We start from the raw sequence: 24456 nt of genomic DNA on the forward strand, positions 1-24456 counted from the left end.
AGTATAGGAAGAACTGCATTCCTTTCTGGAGACTCTCAGGGAGATGTTTTTTCTTGCCTTCTAGAATCTGCCCTCATTTCTTGGCTCATGGTCTGCTTCTACCTTTAAAGCTAGCAATAGGTGATTGAGTGTTTCTCATATCTTAGCACTCAACTGACTCTTCTGTTTCCCTCTTTCACATTTAGAAGAACCTTGTAATTATAATCAGCCTGCTCAGATGACCTGAGATAATCTATTTTTAGTCATCTGAATTGAAACCTTAATTTTATCTGCAACCTTTACCATGTAACATAACATATTCATAGATCCTGGGACATGGACATCTTTGGGAGGACCAATATTCTGTTACTGTATATGAACAGTTTTTCCTCTGTTTTTCTTCAGGAATTCCATCAACCCTATCATCTATCTTTGAAATTATGCAAACTGTTCACCTGTGTGCATGATTCTAGAGAAAGGATTTATAACTTTCAAAAAATGTTCAAAGTTTCAGAATCATTGGATGAGTTCATAGAATACCAATATTCCTTAGAAGCATAGTTTGGTGGTATCAACAGTTCCAAATTTTATATTGGCCTTTTACCTGTATATTTTTAGCTTTGATTAGAAAACATTAACATGGGTTGAGAGTTTTTGCTTAAGTATATTTTACTCTCTGTGTTTTTCGAAGTAGCAGTAATCATGCTAATTTCACTTCTATATGTGTTACACTTATAAACATTTTTCCATGTTGGTATGCATCATTTTGTGATGGTGCTAATAGTAAGTGCAGTAGATATTCCAAAATTTACTTCATAATCTTCCTGACCTGACCAGTGTGGCTCAGTTCATTGGATGTCATCATCCTGCAAAGCAAAAGGTTGACAGCTCATCCTGGTCAGTGTGTGTATGGGAGGCAATGTATCAATGTCACATCAATGTTTCTCTCCCTCATAAATAAAATATTTAAAATAATAATAATCTTCCTCTTAGACATCTGATTCTTCTATCCCTAATTTTTTACTATTATATTTAATCTTGAATGAGGATCTTGTATAGATTTCCCCTCTATATTTTGGATTTATTTCACCTAGACTAGATTCCTGAAATTAGAGTTTTTGGCAGAAAATATATGAATATCTTTTTCTGATGGGGGAGGACACTACAGTTGTTATTATTATCAAGTATTCTTACTATTATTACCATATATTCTATCAACAATATATTAAGTTATTCCTACATAAAACCCAACTAAAACATTTCTTTCAGTTCAAAAACAAGGAAATGTTTATTTCTCTTGAAGAAAAAGCATATTTTCCCTCACAAACAACAGGGAACAGGGAACCAATCATATCTTTTAATATATTTTATTGATTATGCTATTATTACAGTTGTCCCATTTTCCCCCTTTATTCCCCTCCACTCTGCTTACCCCCTCTCAACCACATTCCCCCTCTTCAATTCATGTCCATGGGTCATATATATAAGTTCTTTGGTTTCTACATTTCCTATACTATTCTTAACCTCCCCTTGTCTATTTTGTACCTACCATTTATGCTACTTATTTTCTGTACCTTTTCCCCCTCTCTCTCCTTTCCCCTACTCCACTGATAACCCTCCATGTGGTCTTCATTTCTGTGATTCTGTTTCTTTTCTAGTTGTTTCCTTAATTTGTTTTTGTTTTTGTTAAGTTTGGTTATTAATAACTATGAGTTTGTTGTCATTTTACTGTTCATATTTTTTATCTTCTTTTTCTTAGGTAAGTCTTTAACATTTCATATGATAAGGGCTTGGTGATGATTAACTCCTTTAACGTGACCTTATCCGAGTAGCACTTTATCTGCCCTTCCATTCTAATAATAGCTTTGCTGGACAGAATAACCTTGGATGTAGGTCCCTGCTTTTCATGACTTCAAATACTTCCTTCCAGTGCCTCCTTACCTGCAAGGTTTCTTTTGAGAAATCAGCTGACAGTCTTATGGGAAGTCCTTTGTAGATAACTGTCTCCTTTTCTCTTGTGGCTTTTAAGATTCTCTCCTTATCTTTAATCTTGGGTAACTTAATGATGATTTGTCTTGGCGTGTTCCTCCTTCATTCCAACTTCTGTGGGACTCTGAGCTTCCCAGCCTTCCTGGAAGTCTATTTCCTTTGCCAGATTGGGGAAGTTCTCCTTCATTATTTGTTCAAATACGTTTTCAATTTCTTGTTCTTCCTCTTCTCCTTCTGGTCCCCTATAAGTCAGATGTTGAAACGCCTCAAGATATCCTGGAGGTTCCTAAGCCTCTCCTCATTTTTTTGAATTCTCGCTTCTTCATTCTGTTCTGGTTGAATGCTTATTTCTTTCTTCTGGTCCATACCATTGATTTGAGTCCCCGTTTCCTTCCCATCACTGTTGGTTCCCTGCGCATTTTCCTTTATTTCACTTAGCATAGCCTTCATTTTTTCATCTAATTTGCGACCATATTCAACCAATTATGTGAGCATCCTGATTACCAGTGTTTTGAACTGTGCATCTGATAGGTTGGCTATCTCTTCCTTGCTTAGTCGTCTTTTTTCTGGAACTTTGAACTGATTTTCCATTTGGGCCTTTTTTTTTTTTTTTTTGTCTCAGTGTGCCTGTTACATAGTAAGGGAAAGAGCCATAGGTGTTCACCAGGGTGTGGCAACCCCTTTTGCTGTGTTGTGACACTGTATGTGGGGGAGGGGTTCAAGAGGGAACAAAGCTACTTGCTCCGCTCTCTACTGTTTTCAGTCACTTCCTCAGCTACCCACAATCAAATTGGGCCCTTCTGGTGCTGATTCCCGGTGGGTGGGCTTGTGTACATTCTAGGATCCCGTTGGTCTCTCCAGTGAACTCTCCTGTGAGGCTGGGAGTTTCTTCCACTGCCAGCTCAACCCCCACAGGTGTTTTCAATCAGAGGTTTGAGGTTTATTCCTCTGAGCTGCTCTGAGCTGGAACACTGGGTTGTGCATTTTGTCTCACTCTCCAGTTGTTTCTCCCAGTTTATCTGCACGTGAATGTGGGACTGCCCAGACTGCAATCTGCCACTTTGTCAAGTCCACCATCCACCTCCTTGCCCACCAGCTGCAGCCTTGCCCACCCTGGTCCTTCAGCCACCACCTGGCTGCCTGTGTCAACTCCTTCTACCAGTCTGAATGAATGTTTCTTCTTTAACGCCTTGGTTGTCGGACTTCCATACAGTTCAATTTTCTGTCAGTTGTGGTTGTTTGTTGCTTTTAAATTTGTTGCCCTTCTTTTGATAGCTCAAGGCACAGTGTGTCTACCTATGCCTCCATCTTGGCCAGAAGTCCCAATTGTGATATGAATATCTTTACAACCCTATTTTATATATCATTAAATTACTTTCCCAAAAAAGGCTATTTTAATTTACATTGACACTAGCCTTTACTTATTCATGCCATTAATGTGAAGGGAGTGTTTTTCTTCATGTCTCTAGTATTTTCTAACCTGTCCTCCAGTATCCTTCTTGAAGTATTTCTGAAATATAAACCTGATCACATCACTCACTGGTTTAAGATTTTTCAATTGTATCAAAATAAGGGTAACACACAAGGCCCTTCATGGTTTAACCTCTATCCTCTTGATCAGGCTAATCTTTTTCACCTGTAAATGTACTAGGCAACCAATTACATTAACTACCTGAATTTTCTTGAACCTCCTTGTTTTCTTTCACTCCAGTGATTCTGCTTTAAGTGCTTTCTATGGCCTATTTCTACCCTCTCTTTTACACTGGGAAAACTCCAGGCTTTTAAGGCTCCACTAAGGTCTCCTTCAAGAAAGCTCTATCAAGCTATCCTTTAAAACACAGCTCAACTATAACTTCCTCCTGAAAAGTTTCCCTGAGCCACTTACTACTAACCTACATTAAACACTGTTCCTCTATATTCACCAAACTACAATTTTTAATTTTTTACACGATTTTATTTATTTATCTTTAGAAAGGGGAAGGAAGGGAGATACAGAGGGAGAGAAACACCAATGTATGGTTGCTTCTCATGTGCCCTCCACTGAGGACCTGGTCTGGAACCCAGTCATGTGCCCTGACTAGGAACCAAAGAAGCCACACTTTGGTTTGCAGGCCAGCATTCAATCCACTGAGCCACACTAGCCCAGACCAAACTACATTTTTTCAAAAAAAATTTGTTTCTTCTATTAGACTTTCAGATCATTGCTAACAGAGACTACATTCTTTTCATCTCTATTTATCCAATTCTGATATGGTAAGTGTTTGATGAATTCTGTGTGCCAGTACACATCAAACTCTTCAAAACATACATACATTTTGGGAGCTGCTATTCCCACATCTGGGAAATCTTCCAATAAATAAGCAAATAGTCAATTAGGAAAAGTATGCATAAAGTGTTCTGTTCAGAACTATTTTTCCAAAACCAAAATACTGGAAACAATCTAAATGCCAGTAATAGATGAATCATAGGATCAGCTAAATAATACGTAATATGTAGCCCAGCAATTTGGAATGAAGGTTGTTAAAAATGGTATACTAACTCAGACTCTTATGACATGTTAAGTTGAAAAAGACAAAGAAAGTTTCACACTAAAACCCTATAAAATTAGATGTACAGACATGAACTAAAACAAACATGAAAATATATGAGTTGTTTGTGTGGACTATGATTTCACACATATTTCCTACTCTGCCTCTTAAGGGTCCAAGAAGAAGACACTGAAATATCAATGAGTACACCTAGCCTTGATCTCTAATACCATTCTCCACCAATAGGGCTCTTTAGAGACAAGGCTAATTCTAGGGTAGGGCAGGTAAGGATAAGATAAACATGGAATAGCTTATTATAGCAAAAATTAGGAAGTGCTTAAAAAAAGAAAAAGCATGTAGGCATGTCACAAGGACACAGGAGCCCTTAGCTAAATCTGGGACAATTTAAACATGAAAATAATTAAATATTTAGAGGTGAAAATTCATTATGTACATATCTTACCTTCAAGTGGTTCAAAAAATGTATGTACGAAATATATAAATATACAGATTAAAGCACACATGAAAATAAAATACAGAAATGAAAAAACAAGAATTCATAAGTTAATACAGATAATACATACATACATACATACATACATAAGGCTGTTTGCAGTAGTATATTGTGGGCCAACTGGTAAATGTAGAGGGAGTACTAGATTGGTTGGATCATTTTGTAACCATTATTGTAAAATTATATCAATGATAACGGATGCTCAATTTAAACAAGAATTTTTTTTTAAAGATTTTATTTATTTTTAGAGAGTGGGGAAGGTAAGGAGAAAGAGAGAGAGAGAAACATTGATGTGTGAGAGAAACATCGATTGGGTGCCTCTTGCATATGCCCCACCAGGAACCAGGCCTGCAACCCAGACATTTGCCCTGAACAGAATAACCAAAGATGTTTCGCTTTGTGCAGGAAACACACAAAAAATTGCTTATTAATTGCCAGGAAGAAAATAAGTATACAGTGGAAAATTCAAGCCACATATGGATGAGGTGATCAAAATAAACATCATCAATCCATCAATCACAGATGGATTTCACATGCTTCCAGAAGTGATATCCTGAGTAGAACACATATTACCTATGCAGCGATCCAGTTCAAATGTATAACCTCAGTCTAATCATATGGAAACATCAGACAACAACAAGATAAGAAATATCCTATTAAAAATGAGGGTGGGGAAACAAGCTGCATTTTTCAAAAATGTTGAGGTAATTAAAGATTCTTTAAAAAGGCTATGAAAATGTTCCAAAATAAAGGATGTTAAAGAGTCAGGACAACTAAATGTAGTACCTGACCCTACCAGGGGTATTCAACCTGTCGCCTGTGGGCCACATGCGACCTAGGATGGCTATGAATGTTGCCCAACACAAAATCATAAATATATTTAAAACCCCCTTTTTTGTGCTCATCAGTTTTTGTTAGTGTTTGTGTATTTAATGTGTGGAGCAAGAGAACTCTTCCAGTGTGGCTCAGAGATGCCAAATGGTTGGACACCCCTGACTGAATCTGTCCTACAGATGGAAATGCTACAAGGATCAACCTACAAAACTGGAATATGATGGTAGATTAAAGTATTATTTCAATGTCAATTTATAAAGTGTGTAAGAAATACACCCTCAAGTATTTAGGAGTGAAGGATATGTGTTAAACTCAACTCAAATGGTTCAGAAAACAAATTGTATATAACATACATAACTGTGAAAAGACAGAGACAGACACTGCATAAAAGGAAGCAAATGATATGGGTGTTCTCTGAACTATTTTTCCCACTTTTGTAAGTTTGAAATAAGTTCCAAATAAAGTTTTTTTTAATTAAGTTGGAGAAATAAGAAAAACAGAAAAATAAAAGGTACCTATGTAGATAAGTTAAAAAAACAACTATGTTTTCAAGTTATTTTTCAAAAGGTTTTCTTCTTTGAGTCTTCATTCTTTCTTAAAAGATGAAAAGATCTACAGCTTTCATAATTTTATCTAATTAAGTTAATATGTTGAAGCCAACATCTCATCAGTTGTAGGTTACTTCCTATTAGTAGGAAGGATAAAATAAGCATTGAAAGTACAAGACCTCTGTCCTTCACACTATCCTTATTTACTATTTGTTAACTAGTGATTGCATTACAGTTTCCAAGTAAAACCTCAGATTTTAAATTATGACTTCAGTTCTACTCTTATGACAAGAGTATATAGAGACACAAACTTTGTGGGTGAAAAAGTGGAGAAAGGATGATTAACTCTTCACTGTATTCAAGATGAAAGAAAGTTGAAACCTGCTCTAATTTAGTTCCTAAATAATTGAGTTCTCTCTTTTCATAATGTACATCACTTTGTGGAGTATTAAAATTTGGAGAAGGTATCCTTTTCTTTTTTTTAATTTTATTTAAATGGTTGTTGCAGTACAATTTTCTATCTTTTACTCCATTCCAACCCACCCACCCAACCCTCCCCTCCTCCCTCCCATTTCCACCTGCCCCTAGTTTTTATCCATGTGTCCTTATACTAGTTCCTGTAAACCCTCCCCCTTTTCCCCTAAAATTACCCTGAAATTCCCTCTCCTCTACCCTCTGAACTCTGTCAGTCTGTTCTTTATTTCAGTGTCTTTGGTTATATTTTGCTTGATTCTTTGTTTTGTTGTTTAGGTTCCTGTCAAAGGTGAGATCATATGGTATTTGTCTTTCACTGCCTGGCTTATTTCGCTTAGCATAATACTTTCTACTTGCATCCATGCTGTTGCAAAGGGTAGGAGCTCCTTCTTTCTTTCTGCTGCATAGAATTCCATTGTATAAATGTACCATAGCTTTTTGATCCATTCTTTTACTGATGGGCATCTAGGTTGCTTCCAACACTTGGCTATTGTAAATTGTGCTGCTATGAACATTGGGGTGCATTGGTTCTCTTAGATTGGTCTTTTAGGGTTCTTAGGATATAATGCTAGCAGTGGAATTGCTGGGTCCAAAGTCAGATCCATTTTTAGTTTTCTGAGAAAATTCCATAGTGTTTTCCATAGTGGTTGGACCAGTCTGCAATCCCACCAACAGTGTACTAGGGTCCCCTTTTCTCCATAACCTCTCTAATACTTGTTGTTTGTTGCTTTGTTTATGATGGCCATTCTGACTGGTGTAAAGTGGTATCTCATTGTGATTTTAATTTGCATCTCTCTGATAACTAGTGATATTGAGCATCTTTTCATGTGTTTCTGGATTCTCTGTATGTCCTCCTTGGAGAAGTGTCTGTTCAAGTCCTTTGCTCATATTTTAATTGGGTTGCTTGTCTTCTTAGAGTGGAGCCGTGTAAGTTCTTTATATATTTTGGAGATTAAACCCTTATCTGAGGTATCATTGGCAAATATGTTTTCCCATACAGTTGGTTCTCTTTTTACTTTAATACTGTTTTCTTTAGCTTTGCAAAAGCTTTTTATTTTGATGAGATCCCATTTGTTTATTCTTTCCTTTATGTCCCTTGCTCTGGGGGACTCATCAGTAAAAATGTTGCTGCATGAAATATCTGAGATTTCCCTGCCTATGTTTTCCTCTAGGACTTTAATGGTGACATGACTTATATTTAAGTCTTTTATCCACCTTGAATTTATTTTTGTGTATGGTGTAAGTTGGTGCTCGAGTTTCATTTTTTTGCATGTAGCTGTCCAGTTTTCCCAACACCATTTGTTGAAGAAACTGTTTTTACTCTATTTTATGTTGCTGCCCCCTTTGTCAAATATTAATGGACTGTAGAGACTTGGGCTTATTTCTGGGCTCTCTGTTCTGTTCCATTGGTCCATGTGCCTGTTTTTATGCCAGTACCAGGCTGTTTTGATTACAGTGGCCTTGTAATACAGTTTGGTATCAGGTATTGTGATCCCTCCTTCTTTGCTTTTCTTTCTCAAAATTATAGCAGCTATTCGGGGAAGGTATTCTTACTAATGTTTTATCTGTGAATTTAATGGTCTGAAGTAAAAACCCTTTTTCTTTTTTACTTTAAAATTCAGCTCAGGAATTTGTATCCCCCTGTAGTCAAATAAATTTTTTCATTTGCAAAATATTATTTTTTCCAGTTGGGTTTTTTGTTCAGGCATAGGAACCATGTTATTTGGCTTTGTGTTCTTCCATTTTAGTGAGTAAAGAAGGTTTAATGAAAGATTTTGGGTTTACTAAATAAGATTTTAAACAAAACAGGACTTAAATCTAAAAGTAACCTTCATAGAAACTTTAGTCTCTGCAAAATGTAGATAATAATTGCATCCACCTCATGTATTATTATCATGAGGATTCGAGGGGAAAATGCATACATACTTAGCACAGACATACTTAACATAGTACCTGACATAGAGTTGGTCCTCAATGTTATTATTTATCAACATCATCGATTTTATATAATTTTCTTGAAAGACTATACCAAAAGGGAGCTAGGTCAAAATTTACCAATTCATGAAGTTCAATACAATCTTGCAAATAAGTTCCCCAAATATATCATTTATTGAGACTTCCCCTAGCTGACTCCCCTCACAGGGACATTATATTTTTAAAACACAGAAGGATATATAATTATCTCTGGATGATAGAAATTTGGATGGCTTTTACTTTATATATTTTAGACTGGCCTGATTATTTTCTTTAACTTTAATAGAAAGGGGAATAACACCATTCCACTTCCATGTTACTCTCATGAAATGGTAAAACAAATTATCATCCTTTTTCTTCTGACAGAAATCATTACAATATTTGGCAAAAATCATAAGTCAGGCTAATTTATCATTTGAGGGACTCTTGAATATGAATGCTAATTCCTATGGCACTAAATATAGTTTGATTTTTAAAACATCTCTTAAGCCATTTTGAAAAGTCAGGGTTAAAGACCATTAGCTAATATTTACTAATATGCCAAGCAGTGTTCAATGTCCTTAATATTTAGGTCATTTAATCCTTACAAGCACCAAATGAGGTACTAGCATTACTCCTTTTACAGAAGATCAAAGTGAGAAAAAGTAACTCATATAGGGGCACACCAAGTAGCAGAGCTGAGATTCAAACTCAGGTGCATTGATTCCAGAGTTCACTCACTTAACCAGTACACAAACGTACAATACAGATATAAGACACATATACTGTTCATACAGCCATGTTTCTTCTTGATCTCAAATTATTTAAATCCATCTTTTCCAATTGTACCTCATTAATGCAAAGTGTGTTGGCCTTCTCCCATTTCCTTACTTCTTAGCACTTCTGGCACTTTCATATTAATTGTTTTAACCCTCACAATGATATGTCATAGCATATGTAAACAGTTATGGTTCATCACAAGTTCTTTTGCAACAAAAACTGGAAGAAAAAAAAACACCCCAGCAATAACCCAGATTTAACTGTTGGATTCTTTAGAAACTTCTTGATAACTCGGAATCAGGAAAAAGGTAACCAATAAAAATAATCTTAAACTCCAATTATTTAGGATCAATGGCAGTTTTAAATTTTTTTCATCTTAACTAGCCTCTCGGCAGAGAGCATATCTCTACCAAGCAAATAAACTAGTGAAAGAGGTTTTTAAGGAAGGTGTTAAAATACTGACAACTTTTTCATCATTTATTTAGTCCTATCATAGTGCCCTATTTTTGAAGGTTTTGATGGTTAGATTTGCCTAGGTCTTGTGCTTCCACTTACTAGTTGTAAGACTTTGGGGCAAGTTTCTTCATATGAGTCTTGGGGTGTCTTGTGTAAAATAAGGATAATACCTATTAGCACCATGCCTATCACAGGCAATACTTGGTAACTAGGTATCACTTATCAGTGTGTCACACAACAGAAACCCACCTTTGCTAGATTCAGTTCACTTAGCATGCCCTTTTTTTTCTTAATCACCCTCAGTGATACCCAAAGACTGCCCATTCATCCATTCACCTCTCCCAAACTGAGAGAATCGTAAGTGAGGTAGTGAGAGAAACTGGGTTCCATGAAGCGCCTTCGTAACAGGACCGGGAAGGACCCGCGCAAATTTATGTACTCCTCAAATCCCAGCAGGCAGACAGAATGCGAGGTCACCTACGTGGTTGTTGAGCCGAGAAAACTACACCTGTGTGTGCTCAGGTTGGCTCGTACAGCATGGGGAATGCCTGGGCTCCATAATCTGACAGATGTGTACTCATCACGTGCTTGTTACCTGTGCTCCTTTAGGCAAAATACTTAAGAATGATAACAGTACCTACCTCACAAAGTTGAGGCTTAAATGCTATCGCTCCTGTAAAGAGTTGACACACACAGAGAGCTCTGCCCACAGGCGGGTCTGTTTTAAGTTCACGTGTATCCATACAATACAGATGGTCTCGAAAAAGACCCATTCCGTTGTTAGACACTGGCAATAAGCCGTGTTTCTTTTTGTTTAAGCTGCACCTTCATCTGTTTTCCTCGAACATTACATGAAATGCCTACCGAGTGATATATACAGTCTATGGACGTTTGGGTTCACGGTCCCCACTGGCCCTCTACCTCCGAGGCTGAGTTAAGAAGGACCAGAACGCAAGCGCAAGGAAAGGAAGTAGGCTGATTGCCATCAAAGAAGCAATGGAACAACAGAAAACAACCATAATTCTGCGCATGTGCAAGGAGCGGGGTTGGGGGAGGAGTCGGCGCGTGCGTACAATTGTCTGGAAAGCCAGAGATGGTGTTTGGAGGCGGTATTGACAGTTCTGAAGGCCTCCCGCGTTCCCGGCATGCGCCGGGGCGGCGGGGTTGGCTATATCGAATTTGAATGAGGAGCCTCAGCGCTTTCGGCGCCATTTTCGAGTGATGCCTGATCCCATCGATTTAGCCGGAGAGATGAGATAACCTGATCCAGAGTATATCGCCAGTAGAACTCCATCAAAAAATCACTAAAAAAATCTCCAAAAATCCCTTCGAGGTAGAACAGTTCGCGGAGCTTCGCCAGGGTTGGCGCAGTCGGTAAGAGACTGAAGTTAGCGGAGCGGGACTCGGGAAGTGGCAGTGGTGGGACCTGCAGGCGGTTCGGGGTGGGGGGAGTGCAGGGAATGGGCACTGGGTCCGCCCTCATTTTAATTAAGAAAAATGTGAAGAGAGAGGATCGGGGGATAACTGAGTGTCTCCGAGTGGGCGGTGGCGGGCGGAATGTGGCGGGAGCGCGGAGAGGCGGGTGTGTGGGGGGAGGGGAGTAGCAGTTTGAGCGGGACGGTGTCTGGCTGCGACTGAGCTGCCGCCGCCCATCGGATCTGTCAGCAGGACCTTAGAGGACTGGGCCGGGGTGCGGCGGGGCACCGCAGGCAGCAGCTCCTTGACAGGAGCAGGGGGATGAGCACCTCCTCCCCTACTGCCGAACCGAGCGGTCTTTTATCGCAGTTTTCCCCGCCTGTGGACAGCGGTCTTTTCATATCGTGAAAGTTAAGGTCGGTGGAAACTGAGGACCTGGAGTAGCGGGTTCCTCCCGTCCGTTTTGCGGGACCCAGCCCAATATATTGTCTTTGAGCCAAAACGTGAGGTGCCCTACGAATGTGAGTTTCACTATGCAGCACTCTGGCTCTGAACGCTTCCGTCCGGGCTGGGGTAGCACTGACCGCTTAACAATTTGGGGAGGGGGCAGACTTTTGAGGTTTTAGCGGAATCCTAGGGAAGATGCTGGACTTTCGATTTTTGCTTTTCCGGTGTTGTCCTTTCTTGGGGGAGGGGGTCTTGGGTGAGATGAAAGATGGGGCTTTCAGCTTGCAATTTCCTTTCTCTTTGCGATTTCCCCAAGTCGCACTTTCTTAGAAGACTTTTCTTCTCCAACCTTTGAAACATGTCGCGTGGAGAAAAACAATCGGTGCACCAGTAACGATGTTTGCCTCCTGAAAAGTCTTTACTCGTACAGTTTAGCGGTAATTTTGCAGCCCCCACCTTTTTCCTGGGAGCTCTCTTGACGTAGGGAAGAGGGATGTATTTATCATTTACTTTAGTGATAGATTTATATTTTAGCTCCCAGATTCCACCAATTCTTACTCGACAACTCGAATCTTTTGAGCCAGTGATGGCTTTAAGTAATACTTTATTGACTTTGACCTTCATAAATTTTGGACTTGGAATCCTTTTCTGCGGTGAAGGAGCCGAGCCACTAGATTAACCCTTTGCCGGCGCGATGTTTTGCGTGTGGGGCGCACGGCTCTGTGTTGAGAACACGCAGGAGATGGTTTTGCAACAGCTTTTCGGTTGTTCCCGAAGAGGAATAATGCTGCAGGGGAACCGCAGTCACACTCTGTTCAGAGTCCTTTGCGTAAAATTCCCCCCACCCCAGGAGTTGAAGTAACGATTGAGTGATTTCTTATTTCTGTAAAGACTAGGGGACCCGCCCTCACAATCTTTCCACGAAGAGAACAGGAGAGCGCAATGTGCTGTTTTTGAAATTGTGTCTAACGGAGTTCCCAAAACACTGGACTTTTTATCTCCTGATTGGCTGGAAGCAAGCGGACTGGGGGCTTTGAATGTTAAACACTAGATTATAATACTCGACTTTACGAAAAATGTTATTTTTAGAGAACCACGGAAATAATTACAAAAGGTTAACACGGGTTGTTTAAAAACAGCTGGTCTTTAATATTTTTTTCATAAAGGAACTTAGAGTAATTCTGAAATGTATATTAAAAGAAAAACCGAGGAGGCAATTTTTGCAAAATAGTATTCTGCTGGCAAAAATCACATTTATGTATCCTCCCCTGTTGTCTGTTGGTTAAAAACTGAGTGAAGCATTTGGATTTTTTTATTCTTTTGACAAAATTTTCGTCATTAAACTACATATATTTCGTAAATTCAGATTGTGGGATAATTTTTTTTTAATTTTGGTAAAAGGAAACTAATATTCTTGATGTTAAGAGTTTTCCACATTTTTTACAAAAATTGGATATATTTTAAAAAACTTGTCACATCTAATTTAAAATACATAGATTTTACTAACTCAGACATTGTAGAGGGCTTAAAACTTTATTTACAAGAAATGTATGTTGCTTAATTTACACAATACAGCAGGTAAGTATGCACAGGTGCGTATATATGATTTCATTTCTTTAATAAATGTATCATGAAGAAAATATTGCATACAGCAGTGTACCCAATGTGATTTATTTGGTCCATTTTAAGTTGATTTTTAATGTTGCTTGGGACAGCCGTCAGTGAATTTCTATTTATGACCAGGTTTGTCATTCCATTTTTGCATCTTGATAAAAGTTGGATGTGGTTTTCAAAGAAAATTGGTAAATTCACTGATTAAAAAGATAGGTGTTGATCCTTTTTAAACGTTTTTCTTTTAGTTTAATAGAAATTAATATCTTTTTATGAATAGTAGTTGAAATTTTGAAACTTTGTATTCTCACATTAGGTCAAATAAGCATGGATAGGAAATACTCAAATGAAAAGATACTAAAACTTTCATAAATCTCTCCAGGGCTGTAACTATAACATTAAGTGGAATAACAGTTTATAAATCATACTATTTTGGGCCTTTATAACAAGAATTGCAGTTACAGAACCCGTGTTTATTACCTTTTTTTCAGAGCTGTTTTATTTTTAGTCATTTCATGAAAATTTCATAGAAAATCCTAATGGTTTTTTATAAAATTTGATTTGATGAAGTTGTGGGAAACCTCTTTTCTATTTTAAGTGTAATTTTGCCTGTGATACCTTAACTAGTGAGCGGGGTGTGTGTGTGTTTACTATTTTGTTTTTTGTGTTTTAATTTTCATTCTGGTCATTATATGACTTGGACAGTTTTGAGGGTAGGGAAAGGCTTTCAAATTCTACCAGGCTGATTAAAGTTAAAGATACTTTTTTTTTTAATGCTTTGGTTTATGGTTTTTGTTTGTTTTAGGGGTGAGATGAGTGAGGATTGTTTTTGCTTAATACGCCATTTTTAAAAGAAGTGAAGGATCAAAATACTATACCTAAAGCTTGAGAATGAACTAGCACCTAAATAAAATCCACAGCGTTCAAATATATTTTACTTTTTATGAGATGGTAGATTAGAAGGAAGATTTTGGTTTTAGATTTGTGGGTGCAACAGTATTTATGTTTCCAACAGATGCATTTAATTATTATATTATGTATATAATTCTAATTTATTTTCTATTGTACTGTAGAGACTAGAAAAGTCATAATACCACAGGAAAACAATGGTGAGGAAAGGTGTTGCTGCAGTAGCTCAACTCTTTTTAAAGCTGTGTTTATATATTGTAGGGGAGAAGGAACTAGAGAGGTTCCCTGGTAGTATTCATTTTCATTTGTCCTTCTTCCTAGACAAACAAAAGTACAATTTAAGACTTTATTTAAATGCTGTCAACTGTATTAATGTAGCCTTAAGTGTTTTTGTGTAACACTATTTTTCCTAATCAGATTAATACTGTTTTTAATGTTTATCATGAACTATAGAGCTAAGGATGAAAATTTCAAAATAACTCATATTCTGGATTCCTTGTATCATCATCTTTGTGTACTATATTTTTGTTTTTTGTTTTGTGGAGACTTACGTTTATTTTTATTTCTATTTATTTGTTTATCAGTATGTAGTAACACTTCAAATGTAACAAAATACTTTAATCCAGAAATGTTGATTAGTTGATTGGGTTTACAAAAAGAAAAAATATAGCCAGAAGACTGTATTAGGTATTTCTTCTACATGATATATAAACTTTCTCCAATTAAAAATATCAACTAGAGTATTAATTTACACACTTTTGAAGTATTATTCTACACAAATTTCTGTCATTTAAAAAATTACTGGCCTAATGGCTCTTGTCTTTTATTTCTTTTGTTCAATGAAGCTTAATGATTTTATGTTGATTTCTTTTTAACCTTTTTTAAAAGAAACATAGTATAGATGTGATTATAACTGGAAAACACATCTTAGAAAGACTTGTCATATTTTAGAGTATTAGTGTACATGTGGTTTTGTTCTTTTTTTTATTATTATTCAGCAAATTTAAAAATACTGTGTGCCAGGTATGTAATTAGAACTCAAACTGTGACTTGCTGAAATTTGGTAGACCCTCTCTTAAGACCAAAGGAAATCAATAATAAATTACCACTTTATTTTAAATATATCAAAAATGATATTAAGCTCTTTTGCTTTTTTTTACAAGTGACTATTAGAGCTTCAGAGTTGGCTTAATATTATGAGTAACACCAGTTTTAGGATATCACATTACTAATATATGTTTCTATATTTGTCTGATTATTTGCATATACAAATGACTGTAAAGCCTTCCTAAAAATGTTGATTTCTGATGAGGAAATGATTTTCTTTTGCCTTTTTTCCTCCTTGACTGTCCTAGGGATGCTTAAAAGACCTTTCTTTTAGAAAGATAAGTTTCAAATATTAGAATTGGTGTTACATATATATATGAATTTTATTCCATATACTTATTAAATTATGAGACATTTAATATACTTTTGGTTAATTCTGTCTTTTGTACTGGAAAGACTTGAGAGTTCTGAATATAAATAATAAGCTGCTTTCTAATAGGTTTGAGTTTTACTATTTCAAGGGTTTTTTTACATCTTTATCATCTGATTTAATATTTGTCTTATATTTTAACTCACTTTGCTCGTTATTTAGTATATTTTGTTTTTCTGCTATTTAAAAACTTAATATCTGGTACAGAGTACATATTGATGTCTGTATTTTCCTTTTGTGGTTTCTAAAGTTGATACCTTAATTTTTAGAGTGCTTAAATATAGAGAACTTTGTATCTTTGAGGAAGACCGTACATATTGTTTTAATTTTTAAAAATGTTAATGCTATTTGAACTGGTGTTCATAGGTTATATGTGTATGGTTTTTGCCTGTAAACAATCAGATGTTTGGTGGAAGAGGATTAAAGGTTTACTTGGTTTTCATTTCTTTTCCTAATTCATTTTTAAGTAAAAGTGGAAAACTCAGAGCATAATGGGTCACAAATAGTACATTATAAATCTTTGGTAGTTGAACAATTTAATATTTTTAATTAGTTGATTGCCACTAAATCAGTAGATACAGGTGAAACAAATTAAAAAGCTATTTATATACATTTAGTTGGTTACATCACTTCTGCTTGGAAATATTTTTTAAAAAAACATTGGCCCAATAGTCATCTGTTTATTACTTATATTTTAATTTGTTTAAAGGGTAAATTCTATATTTTGTTGTTACAATTATAATGTCTTATAATATTTGGAAATATCAATATTATTCACTCAGGCATGGCAAAAGACTGAAGTTGAAAATAATGGTAATTCATCATTAAAAATTTGATAATTTGGGGAGAAAGGTAGTTAAAAATTTCTCTCAATCCCTTGAGAGTTTTTTAAAACTGGGTTTTATGAGTTTTAGAAGCACAAACTATATCTCTGATATTTTCATTATGAGTCCTCTTCACTAGTTTTCTAATACCCATTAATACACACACGCTTGCACACCCCTACACTGCTTTAAAAAATTAAAGCCCTAAAGAGAAATGAAGGTAGAAACATATTAATCTGATTTGTGTGAAGAGGTCTCAAATGATAAAGCATATCACAAATTGTTTCTAATCAAGTTATCTCTATTTAAATAACATTATGTTCAAGTTAGTGTTTTTTGGTTTTTTGTGGGTTTTTTTAACATAGGCAAGGTTGAGGTCATTTTGAAGACCTTTATCTTTGTGTTCAGGGATCCATTGTGGATTGCAATGGTTTTCACCATTGGATTTCACCATTGCAAGAGGTGAAAATCTGTTGAGTGTCTTCATGCTATAATACATGACATTTTTATTTCAGGTTTTGACCTTTAGAAGAAAGCCAGTTCTGGAGAATAACCTAACTTCTTTGATTGTACATTCACATAATGGATTGAAACATGTTAAGAGATTAAGGTATACTAATGAATTTCAAAAGTGTGCAATTTTATATCTTTGCAATTGGCCTAAACACTTGGTAAAGCTAGAAGTTTCAGGTGAGCTAAAAATCAGTGAAGATTTATTAATACAAAAGTCATCCTGTGAAGTGGCCAAGGTTGAATGCTCTTGTTTATTGAAACTCCAGTTTTTTTAATGTAGTTGATGTTATCTTGTATTAGGTCCACCTCCAAGTGAATTTATTTAGCCTGAAGATAAGTATATATAGGGATTTTTTTTCCTATAAGGTTGTTATAGTGTTATATGTAAAAGAGTTAAATAGTAGACTTTAAATCTTATAAAATGGAAGGTTTAAATCGAATGGAATTTGGTGCTTAGCTCTGTGACAGGTATAGTGATAAGTCAAACCTACAAAATTAGATAAAACTAATGAAAATATTTTAAGAGCATTTAAAGTATTCCAAGTAGTAGCCTAACTAAAAGTGGCAATTTGGTTAAAACTGAAAAACCTACTCTAAGCAGAACCTGATATCTTGCTCATAGGTACTCCAAGTAAAATATTTAAATTGTTCATATCAAAAGTTGCAAACTTTTAAAAAGTAAATTGTAGAATGCCAAAATTTCTAGTGACTTACAGTCTTCCTCCAAAAAAGTTTATAATACATCCACTTTTATAGCATATTTATTTTCTCTGGTTTGTATAGTTTAAAAATTTCAGATACTTAGCTAATAAAATTCTTGATTGTTTTCAAAATGGCAATCTGGTATAATGAAAATGAACTTCTTAAAGTATTACTACATTTTACTTGGGTAATTTTTGTATTATAAAGTATTTAATCACATGATAAAGAATTAACCATAATAATTATTTTAAAAATATTTGCTAGGTAAGTGAGGTTTACTAAATTATAATGTACTATAATTTTTTCTTTAAATATTTTTTCGCCTAAAAATACTTACTTTTTATACTTAAAATATAAGAATTTACAAAGGTTTGCTTTTATTGGTGTAATTTAGTCTTAAGAGTGAAGTGTAATTACCATGGTCATAGAACTACTTTTATTTTTAAACATGTTTTTAAACAATGTTAAATATTTTTAAAGAAGATTCTCAGATGTTTAAAAATTTCTGAATATTGAGGTACACATCAAAATACTAAAAACATTAGATGCTTCTGTATTAGTAGATATTAGATAATCCAGGAATGCAAATTTATTAACAGTTAAAGTTAAATAAAATGTTAAAATTTAGTAGAAGTCAGTTTAATATCAGGGTGAATTTATGTGGTGATGTCATTATACTGAAGGTGATTGAGATAAATACAATATTAGAATATCTTCTTACCTTTGATTTGAGAATGTTATTTTTAAAAGCAGTTTAGTTTGAATAGGAAGAAAATAAAAATTTGCTTCCTTCTAACTTAACCAGTGTTTTCCAAGTTAGAAAATATTCAGATGAAAAGTAAAAACATACGATTTCTGAGTGTCTAAAAACAAAATCCAGGTTCAATTTATCAGTTTTAATCCAGGTATCTTTACACACAGCCTTATTGAATTAAATGGTCTTTTGCATATATGTTGTAAATAAAGACATAAATTTACAGAGTTGTTCCTAATCTAGAGAGTTTGTGATTTGTGTTCTTTGAGGTTGTCAAAACTTACTGTTTGGATACAAATTTTTAGTGTCATAAAATTGCCCTCTCTATATTACTGGTTCATAAACTTCCTAATTTTTTTTCTGTAAGTAATTTAACATCTAAAAGAATCAATGAAGATATTAACAGTTTTTTTTGTATTTAGTAAGTTCTTATGGAGTAAGGAACTTTACCCTAATTTGTAGTATGTGTTAATTTAGGAGGCAAGTTAAAAAGGACTTTTACTGCAAAGTGTGATTGGCTATTTTTTAATTTCTTCTTAAAGGACATTCTGTAAGGATTTTGGCTGTTGTAAATTTGCAGATCTGCTTATCTATATCTAACTAAGCCTTGATATGTTGTTCATTATGTCAGATCTTGAGAGAAAGGGTTTATTGTTATTTTTTAGATATAAATTTATATCTTATTTTTGCTTAAATACACTTTTTAGGGTTAAATAACATTTATTTAAAGAAAAATTCTTAATTGTTACAACAGTTATGCTGTGTTCCTATTTTATTGAAATAGTGATCTTTAGGTGGGGGAAGAATATTTGAATAAACTGAAATAAAGGAATATTTTAAGCAATTTTTTAGCTATAGCAACTTTCTTTAGTGGAGGTTTTATAGTGCTGCCGAGCATTCATTAAGAGTGGATACAATTATCTTTCATAATAAAAGTTTTTTAAATGTTTGAAGTCGTTCTGTTGTGTATATTTTTTTTCTTTTCTTGACTAGCAAATGTATCCTTAGTCTATTTCTATTTTTTCAAATAAGACCTAATGCATCAGAATTACATTTTCTAATAAGCATTTTCAAAATGCAATATTTAATGTGAGGATTTAAGTTCTCTGCAACACAAACCACACTTTTGATATTTCATTAACATATAATTTGGCTTAATTTTACTTTCCCTATTTTCATGGTTACAGTCACTTGGAACAAAAATGTGCAGCACGTTTCAAATGTAGCTGTTGATACTGATTAATCTACTAACTAATAGTATATTTATCAGTTTGTGAATGTCTTAAAATTTAAAAATCCTTTGTTATTTGCTGTTAGTTTTTTATTGTATAACTTTATACCAAATACATATATTTAGTAATTTATTATCCTGTGATCCTCAGAATTATTTTTAATTTTTATTATTAATATTGTTTATTTTTATTGAGCTGCTTAACAGAAAAATTATTTTTTTAATTTTTAGAAAAATAAAGGGTGGGTTTTTTATTTACAGAGTATTTTGATCTGAATTTTTAAAATGTTACTGTATTTTATACTTTTATTTTAATCTCAAACCTAGCTTTCTTGACCAAATATTTTTAAAATTTATCAGTGATTTCTAGCATTTACTAAAAAATGTATAGGTTTTCTCATTTTTCTGACTTTTTAAATATTTTTCAGAGTCACAATTTCCCTAGATGTTAAAAGATAAGAATTGCAGTTAAATACAAGGATTTAAGTTCATAAATAGCATCACATTTAATTTTAAAGGTAATTTGACAGAACAACTTCTATTTCTGTTATTATTAGTTGATAAGTATGTCCTGTTTTTAGCTTTGCATCACACATTTAAAGTAGTTAAATTACACATAGAAAGTTTTTAATAGTTGGAAGTTTTGTAAAAAACTATGTGCTAAAATCTTATTTCTTTGTTAGTAGTGTTTAACATCCTCGGTATATGGTGGTGATTAGATATGTGGGACCTGGAAGCCTGGACCTTTTTGTAAGCAAAATATAATTTCATTTCTTGATTAATTTTTACATATTTTCTTATTCTTCAGAAGAATAGGGAAAATGTTCTTTGTGAATTTACCCTGAACCTTGATAAACAGAATGTTGATAATTGAGCAGTTAAATATAAACTATGAGTTGTGGATCATTATGTGTCATTAATTTATTTCCTTAGGTACATTATAGCTTCTCTTTCTAATGAAAAGACCAATTTTGTCTTCTTTCTTCCCATCTCGCTTTTTCTTATTAATTGTATAGCTTTTCTCAGTTTGCTGCTTCAGAAGCAGCAACAATAAATATACAAGTATCACCACAGCCCTTCTTCCTGTCCCTTAGAGCTGAGAACAGGGACTGGGAGATTGCTGCTGCTAGTCAGCAGTTGTTCCTAAATACATCAAATATGCAATGATGGTAGTCAGAAAAGCCTGTACCCACCAGTTTTTACAGACTAGATAGGAAAGGCCCCACTGTCAGTGTAACCCAGCTATAGTATAATGAATACATTCTTTGACAAAAATATATCTTCCCAAAAGAGCATAAAGAGAACAGTACATACGTTTTTAGACTCGTTATTTTTTACTATTTATTCTCATTTTAGTTAATGTAATTTTTATTCAGATAATTTCTTTTGTTTGAATGTAAACCTGTCTTCTGGAAGTATGTGTGTATGGTATTTTGTGTTTTTCACTTTTAAGCTGGTAGACTGGGAAAAATTAGTAATTAGTTGCTGATAACACAGGTTAGGTAATATATTGAGGAAAGAAAAGTTGACTGGCCACAAATGAGTGTTTGTTTTACTTTGGGGCCATATTCTGAGCCCACATTATTTTTGTTTTATATAGCCCAGTCTAAACAAAGCCAGCTTGTTGACCTCATTCTAACAAAAAACACCACCTTATACTACTTAACTAAATCTAAAGCATGCTGAACATGGAAATTCATATCTCTGCTTTTTCTCTCTATTAGAATGTCTTACATCTTGAAAGTTCAGGTTATTCTAAATCTTTTGAGAGTAGAACTTTGTAATTTTAATTAGTGTAGAGAGCGTTCTTGATTTTTATAATTTGAATTTCCATAAATTTGCATCACCTAAATATCTGTACATTTTTCTCCTCTTTTGTATCTAAATAGTTCCAATAGGTTGTAATTACATGGAAGTGAATATTGGATTTCTGTTAAAGTTCTTATACCATTTGTAGTATTCATGCTGGAAGCTACAAATGACATTTTAGTATATGTCTTAATTTAGTAAATGTCTTAATTCAAAGTCTAACATTTACAATAGCATTTCTTTAAAAAAGTAATTATAGTTTTTCCGTGGTAATCTTCATTAAAAATCACACCTGATCACTCCCATTCTTAATATTTTTCCTTACCAATTACAGTAAACTAAGAATGTTAGCTCCCTACTATTATCCAAAAAAGCTTTGTTGAATGTGCTTGGTTATCTTGTGATAAATGAGCCCCCAGCCTGGTTTAACATTGTGAAGTCAAACATATTCAACCATAAATTGAAATTACTTTTTTTTTTTTTACTAATACTGAAATGTTTTAATATGTTGATCAATTTAACATAACAATACTTACTGTAAATGATCCTTAACAAAAATGTTATGTGAGGTACATAATCCTTTATATTAAAAATACCTTTTTTTACTACTGATTTTAATTACTGTGCAAAGTGTCCGTGAACTACCTGTACCAAAATAACCTAGAATAAAACATTTTTCTAAACCTGCTTAATCAGGATCTAGGGCTGGGGCCGGGGCTCAGGAATTTGTGTTTTTTTCCAAGCTATGACCCTTTTTTTTTTTTTTTTTTTTAAGAAGCACTGACCAAAATTAAATGAGAGAGGATTCTTCATACCAAAAAACCATTTATAATTTCTGCTTTTTTCCCTTTTTGGTAATGGTGTTTGTAAGCTCAATAACTAATTATGAATCTTTTCATTTCTACTGCAGTTGTTCTAGATTAGATCTTGATTTTTTTCCAATCATGAGGAAAGTTGTATTATGTGAGCTTTACTTTTGTTCAAGTACCTTGGACCAAAATTAGCCTGATCTATTAGAACATTCAGTATATCTACTTTTGGTGAACTGATCACTTAAGAATTTGTTTAAATTTCCATTTAGATAGTTGCTGTTTTTCTTAAATGTAGTTTCAAATATTGGAAAAAGGGTAACTTTTGTTATGCTGCTTGTGGGAGCATTTGACAAAGTTCTGGTAAAATTGAAGATACACACAGATTTGAACCAACAATTCCATTCCTAAATGTCCTAGACAAACTAAGACATGTGAAACAGTTTTACTTTTACTTTCAGTAGGGAAAAAAACTGAGAGCAATATAAATGTTAAGCAGCAGGAGAATGGGAAATTGTGACATAGTCATATGATGAACTCTTTGTTATACTGCTATTTAAGTGACAGCTGTGTGTATTGTCACAGATGAATGACAAAAATAAGTTGCAAAAGGTTTTATGCAACATAACAAATTTGGTATAATATATATATGGTATGGTAACATTTATATAAACCTTGAAGGCAATGATATACAGGGTCCCGCAGAAGTAACACCATTGAATGTGGTTAGTTGGATACGTGAATGTCTCGCACAGATGGACAGCAATTTGAACATTTCACCTAAAATGTCTTATGGTGTGCTTGAGTGTGATATTGTTATGTTATAGAATTTCATGCTTATGATTTTGTAATTTAAACATTTTATGTAATACAAAGGGGTGTTATTTGTGCCAGACCCTGTATATTGTTTTAGATATTTCAATTTGTAGAAATAATGTTAAAAGCATGCATAGGAAATAAATACCAAATTCAGAATTGTGATTGTATCTCAAGAGAGAAGAGAATGGGATCAGGATATGGTACAAAAAGGACTCAACTATATATGTAGCCTTTTTTCTTAAAAAAAAAAAGGCAGAATATTAGAATTAAATAACTGCTGGATTGGAGGGCTAGGGGTAGGATGTGGAGATTATTTTGGTATTCTCTTGGTTTTTCAGTGGACTTAAGATGTTGATTTTTTTCCCATATTAATGAAAAAATAACCTTTTTTGGTGAAGACATTCTACAATAAGATGTATAATTGGAATGAATGTTTCATTAAGAGTATGAATGGGTTTAATCTATTCTTTGTATTCTGTTACTTGTGGTAAATGCTTAACTGTTAGTGGTATAAGAACTACAACTTAGCCCTGGTCAGGTGTCTCAGATGTTGAAGCATTGTGCTACCCACCCAAAGTTTGTGGATTCGATGTGGTCAGGGCACATACTGAGGTTGTGGGAACCAATTAATTCTCTCACATCAGTCTTTCTCTTTCTCTCCCTTTCTGTCCCTCTCTCTCCCTCTCCCTCTCTCTCTCCCTCTCTCTCTCTCTCTCTCTTTCTCTCTCTCTCTCTCTCTCTCTCTCTCTCTCTCACGTTTCTCACACCCTCCCACTCCCTCCCTCTCTTCCAGGCTCTTTCTCTCTAAAATCAATGAAAATATCCTCAGATGAGGATTCAAAAAATAAAGAACAACTTACATGAGGTCTGTTGAGAAAAAGTCTGACAATTGTTGATATAATGAGAACAGTTTGCGAGACATCAGTGTAACCTGGCAGCAAGGAGAGTGGACTAGAATATGCATGTTTGAACAATGATGACTTCACTATACTAGCCAGGGGGGCGGGGGGGGGGGCAGTAGACTCCATTGAGTAAGCATGGGTACTGTGTGGCCTCACATTCAAAATGAATGAGTGAGTA

The 24456-nt window shown here is 34.5% G+C and overlaps 2 long non-coding RNA genes across 2 annotated transcripts in view; one reads left to right on the forward strand and one right to left on the reverse strand.

The window, feature by feature from the left end:
* Positions 1 to 9419: 9419 nt before the first annotated feature.
* LOC118497364 lies at positions 9420 to 10898 on the reverse strand. The gene is made up of 2 exons (XR_004899888.1): positions 10697 to 10898; positions 9420 to 9818 (listed from the first exon to the last, which is right to left on the reverse strand). It is a non-coding gene; the product is annotated as an uncharacterized LOC118497364 (long non-coding RNA).
* A 381-nt stretch (positions 10899 to 11279) lies between these two features.
* Positions 11280 to 24456, forward strand: part of LOC118497363 — a 58954-nt gene continuing 45777 nt past the window's right edge. The window contains exon 1 of the long non-coding RNA XR_004899887.1: positions 11280 to 11429. This is a non-coding gene — a long non-coding RNA (uncharacterized LOC118497363). The remainder of the gene's footprint in view (positions 11430 to 24456) is intronic.

The sequence above is a fragment of the Phyllostomus discolor genome, chromosome 11, assembly GCF_004126475.2.
Source record: "Phyllostomus discolor isolate MPI-MPIP mPhyDis1 chromosome 11, mPhyDis1.pri.v3, whole genome shotgun sequence".
Classification (NCBI taxonomy): domain Eukaryota; kingdom Metazoa; phylum Chordata; class Mammalia; order Chiroptera; family Phyllostomidae; genus Phyllostomus; species Phyllostomus discolor.